Genomic DNA, 6,000 nt, shown 5'->3' with positions numbered 1-6,000 from the left:
CAGGCCCACAAAGCTATATGTGATGCCAGGGCTGGCAGGGACAGCAGAGGACCTACAGGAAATCAGTTTCCCTTTGGGGTGTGTGTGACAGGTCCCTCCAGATGGCATCACAAAGAGTGTGACTTGGTACCTTTGTGCCACTGACTGATGACTTCAGTCAGATCTATCAGCCATCAGATGCCATCAGAGAGGCAAGGTCTGTCCCTCCTCTACCCAATAGCTGCAGGCATTGCGTGAACACGATGCACAAAGAACTGGGCTCGTTACTCACACCTACGATGACACAGTCAAGGAACAGAACAATCATTATCACAGTGTGCCTGGGTACATCTTGTCCTCAACCACAGCCTCCTCCAGGCCCAGCTAGAATCCTTATTCTTTAAAGCATTAATCCTTAACTGAATTGCAACTGAAAAGGTAATGCAACAGGCACCAAAATGAGCTGTGACACATTAGGAAGAGGTAAAGAAGAAACAGAGAGTATGGGGCCACTGCTGAATTTAGTAAGAGGAGGTCTAGATAGATCTCAAATAGTCTATGACCTCTTTGCCTCCGTTACCGCCACCAAGGTCTCCCAGGCCTTTGAGCTTTGAGGCAGGACTCAGGAGCACAACAGCCAGTGGCGGATGGGGATCCAGCCAGGGGTTACTTTTGCAGACTACGGCCTTACCAGTCCATGGGAGCAGAGGAACTGCACCTATGTATGCCTAGAGAGTTTTTTTACCAGGGGGTGCTGGTCTGTTATGATCCCAGTTAAGAAAGGTACTCTGATTCTGTGAGGTAAAATGCTGTTAGGACTAAGATTGTAAGGAGAGAAAAGTATCGATAGTTTCTTCCTTTTAGGTGGTGGGATGCCTGGGTGCTGTAGCATCAAATGGTAATTCTACACACATGCAGAATGCCGTGCAGACCCTCTCCACAGAAAAAAGTATCCTATTTCAGTCATTCAATCTCTTCTTGTATTTCCCTGCAAAGTAACAACTCTGTTCATCATCTCTAAATCCAACAGAAAGGATGTTCTCATGACAACTTCATGCTGCATGGCTAGATGGAGACAAGGCCGCGCAGGTGGTGGAATGGTCAGTACCAGGTGGGAGCTGCCTGCAGGCTCCACTGTGACAACGAGCTGCTGAGGTTGTCCTGCTGCTAAGCAATCTATGCAGTGCAGCATGAACTTCTCGATCTACAATGGTCTTCTGGTCAGGAGCAGAGCTCAGCTTTCCCTGTGAGCAGTCTGTGCTCTGCCTTGGTGCAAGAGCTGAGATGTTGCAACCCAGATGTGCACGGCCAGGAGAGACTGGAGCACGGGCAGGAGGAGCTGAAACCCCATGACTTGTCACAGCACTATGAAGTTTTTGGATTACTTGAGTTGTGGTGGGACAATTTTCTGAGCTTGGGTGATGCAAGAGAAAGATACAGTCTCTGCTGCAGGGAGTATGGGTAACAGGGGGATGCTCTCTGTGTGAAGGAGCAACTCGGATATATGGAGCTCCTCTAAGACCTGGGTAACATATTTCGTTATCTTTTGTGAGTGAGGATGAGAGGAGAAGTCAGCAAGAGTAACTTTGTGTTGGCAGTTACAAACTACTTGATCAGGGTGAGGAAGCAGAAGAAGTCTTCTGTCTGCAACCCAAGGAATTCTCAGGTCAATGAGCAGGTTCCCATGGGGGACAGTAACTGCCCCGGCATTCCCCAGCCAGGCAAGGAAACAGGGTGCCAGCAGTTGGGAGGATCTTGGGACAACTTGTTAACACAGCTGCCAAGTGGGCTGAGAAGGGCGATGCTCACCAGGACCTGGCCCCAGCCAACAAGGAAGAGCTGATCAGGGATGTGATCATCAGTGTCTGCCTTGGCTGTCGTGACCAGGGAATAGTGGGGTCCCAGGTGCCAGGAGTGAGGAAAGCCAGCAGTGGAGTACAGATGGGTGAAGTCCAGAGAAGAAGACTTTGACATACCTGGGAGACTGATACCGGTTGTGTCGTGGGAAGCAGCTCTGCAGGGGGAAGGAGCTCAGGAAATCTGATAAAGCTTACAGCCTCCTCGGAGGACAAGAATGATCTGTCTGAACACCCATGAAGAGAAGCATTCTTCTCAGGAGGCTGATGACATGACCTGTCTGAGTTCCACGGCAAAAAGGCAGCACACAGGAGCTGGAAACAGGGGAAGCTGCAAAGGGGGAATTTAGAAAATGTGTCCATGGATGCGGGAATAATGACAAAGCCAAAGCTCCTGCAGTCTTGATACTTGCAGAGGATGGTAAGGGCTGCAAGATAAGCTAATACTGCTTCATTAGGAGTAAAAGAATGGAGATGTGTAATGTGGGCCTGTAACCAAGGTGATGAAATTAGTTAATCATAAAGCACGAACAATGCTGCTATGTCTCTTGTACAGTCCTGCCCATTTGGACATTAGGTGTGGGAACAGAGGGTTTAGTCCCGAGGTAATCATTAATGTTAAACAATAATGGTGAAGGGGGATTTTAATAGAAATAGCGTTACCAAATGGTTGCAGGTGCATTTGTGGTACCTATCTATTGTGTAAATTAACTGAAGCAAAAAGTCATACATCTCCCCCCAAAGAAGTTAGTTTTAATTAAAACTAGCAGGTGCCTAGAACTGGTCAAGACAACCTGTTCTGCAGGGACAAGAGCCAGAAGAAAACTGAGTTTGCGCAGAAACTGTGATGAAGAGGATAAGCCTGCATCTTGGGACCCCCGACGACCACCACTAGGAGGCACTGCGCAAGCGTGGGTGGGAGGAGTGTATGAAAATGGACTGATTTGACTATGAAAGGAAGGGCTCATGTAGCAGATAAATATGTATATTTTGATCTATATAAACTGCACGGAAGGGGTACGGGGTATGCACGTTCGGTGGAATTATCCCCCGTGCATCCGGCGCCGCAATAAAGAATGCCTGGCTGTTAACACTACATTGGTGTTAAGAGGTATTATTCTCGGATTTTCGGTGACAGTTTCTGGCGACCCAGGTGGGACCCTGCTTGTGAATACCGACGGATCCGCGGGATCACGGGACCTCCAGCTGGCATCGAGGGATTCTCGAGGAGAACCTCTGATCCCCGGACTGAAGGATTCCAAGTAAGTCTCCTGGAATTTAATTAAGGCATTCTTTAGCTATAACACATGCCTGCTTGTAAGTAAAAGCCATGCAGAGTTGGGCTAAAAAGGTACCTTTGTGAAAAATATCTGCTCGGTGAAAGCTGGTGGAGCGGGGCCCAAGGGTGAGGTCTTCAACAGGGGGTTGAAGTCTCCAGGATCTCAGCAGGGGGCTGGGATCTGAGAGAGAGATCTCCCAGAGGGTGGGATCCCTCTGGCTAGTGTCTGTGATATAGTGCACAATCACTACCACTGGTCATTTGAAGGATGGGCACCTTTCTGAGTAAAAGACCCATCCCATGGGCCACGCCTCTGGGATGTATTTTAAAACACTGGAAAGAGCTGGAGGAGGACCCTTTAACTCAGAAACAGTTAATTGAGTATTGTAATCATTGGTGGCCGTTGTATACTCTGGATGATGGGGAGAAGTGGCCGGAGGATGGGACACTGTGTTATAATACCATTTTGCAATTGATGTTGTTCCGTAAAAGGGAAGGCAAATGGGAAGAAGTGACATATGTAGATTTGTTTTTCTCATTGAGAAATCATCTGGAATGGCAGAGGCAGTGTGGGATACATCTGCGCGGTTCTATGGTAATGCCTTTGAAAAAGGGAAAATGTGAAAAAGGTTCAAAGAAATGCTGCGCCAATTGTAGCGTCGGGAAAGAGTGTTTGAAATTTGAGTCTGAGGAGGATGATGTTGAGCTAATGGTAGCACCGCGTCGGAGATGGGGGATAATCAGGAGGAACAGGAATCCGAGATTGGTAGCCCTTCCGCCTCTCCTCTGGGGGAGGGAGTGAGAGGATTTAGCCCGGTTTCAGGAAGAACGCGGGGAAGAACAGGAGGGGTAGCGGAGCCAGCTCCCGTCCAGGCCCCTCTCTGAGAGGCAGTAGGAAATACTGGTCCGGTGACAGTAAAAGTTCCATTTTCAATAACTGATTTAAGGTCATGGATAGAGGTAGCAGGCACTTATGGAGAAGACCCTGAGAGAGTAGCAAAGGTTTTTGAGACAATAATTAGGACCCAGGACCATGATTGGAAAGATTTGCAGGTGATTTTAGACAGTTTGCTTGATGACACGGAAAAAAGAATGGTACTGAATACTGCTAGGAAACAGGTAGAAGGAGCCCATGCCCATGGAGATTTGCAGGGAATGGTAGATCAGAACTTCCCCTCCTCGGATACGGACCGGGACCCAAATTAGCCGGGACCCAGGGGGATGTTGACCAGATATCAGAGGTGGATTTTGTTTGGTGTTAAACATGCGATGCCGAAAGCGATAAATTGGTCAAAAATTTATGAAGTAAGACAGGAATTAAATGAATCCCCTTCAGCCTTCATGGAGAGACTGAAGGAAACTGCCCAAAAATATACTAATCTGGACCCAGAAAAACCAGAGGAAGCATCACAGTTGGCCTCCATATTTATGGGTCAATCAGCCCCTGACATTAGAAAAAAGCTCCAGAAATTAGAAGGACCTGAGTCTAGAGATTTGGGCAAGATGCTTGAAGTAGCTTGGACTGTATATAATAATAGAGAAAAAGAAAAAGAAATAAAACAGGCCCGGAGGGATGGGAAGTTATTGGCAGCTCTGACTGGGAATAACAGGAGAAGTAGAGGAAGAGGGAGAGGGATGAATGTTGGAGAAAGAGGAAGGATAAATCCTCAATTAGCGCCGGACCAATGTGTTATTTGTAAGGAGCATGGGCACTGGAAGAGGGAATGTCCTAAGACCGGGGAATTAGATCTGACTCTTCGTGCGATCAAATTGATGACTTAAATGAGAAATCATGAAGAGGACCGGGAGAGTCAACCCTAGCTGAACCCCTGGTTACATTAAAGCTAGGGAATGAAGAAACAGAATTTTTAGTAGATACAGGAGCCACTTATTAGGTATTAAACACATGTAAAGGAAAATGCAGTCATCAGTCGGTAGATGTCGTTGGTGCGACAGGACAAAGAGAAAATCGGCCATTTTTGGAACCATTGAAATTTAAGTTGGGAAAACAGTGGGTAACACACCAGTTTTTATATATGCCTGAATGCCCTCTGCCTTTATTAGGGCGAGACTTGCTAAGTAAATTGGAGGCACAAATAACTTTTAAGAATGGGGAAACTGAACTATTAATACCAGAATCAAAAGCCGTAGAGGCGAGAGTGTTTATGTTACAGGATTCCCCTAAGGAGAAGCAAATTCCAGAAGAGGTGGAAAACGCAGTGACCCCCTTGGTTTGGGCAAATGAAGTTCCGGGACAGTCCAAATTGGCAGAACCAGTAAAAGTGACCTTAAAACCTGGATCCAAGCCGGTAAGACAAAAACAATATCCTCTTAAATGGGAGACTCGAGAAGGATTGGAGAGGTTAATCACAAAAATTTTGCAATATGGACTTTTGGTAAAATGCGAGTCAGAATACAACACTCCTATATTACCAGTAAGAAAATCTGGAGGAAAAGAATATCGGCTAGTCCAGGATTTAAGAGCTATAAACCAGATAGTTCAAGATATACACCCAGTAGTAGCCAATCCTTATACTTTGCTGACGTCTCTAAAAGAGGAACATAAATTGTTTACTGTACTAGATTTTAAGGATGCATTCTTTTGCACACCTCTGGATATACAAAGTCAAAGCATATTTGCTTTTGAATGGGAGAGCCTTGCTACAGGACGGCCTAAATGCCAAAAATCATTTAGGGAACTTAAAAAGGCATTGATAATGGCCCTTGCTTTGGGTTTACCTGATCTAACCAAAACTTTGGAGCTGTTTGTACATGAGAGGCAACATCTGGCCCTTGGAGTGCTGGCACAACGTCTGGGATCCTGGAAGTGGCCAGTAGGATACTTCTCTAAACAACTCGACAACGTCAGTAAAGGATGGCCGGGAT

Source organism: Opisthocomus hoazin, chromosome 29 (genome assembly GCF_030867145.1).
Source record: "Opisthocomus hoazin isolate bOpiHoa1 chromosome 29, bOpiHoa1.hap1, whole genome shotgun sequence".
NCBI classification, from domain to species: Eukaryota; Metazoa; Chordata; class Aves; order Opisthocomiformes; family Opisthocomidae; genus Opisthocomus; species Opisthocomus hoazin.
Note: the sequence above shows the minus strand (reverse complement) of the source record.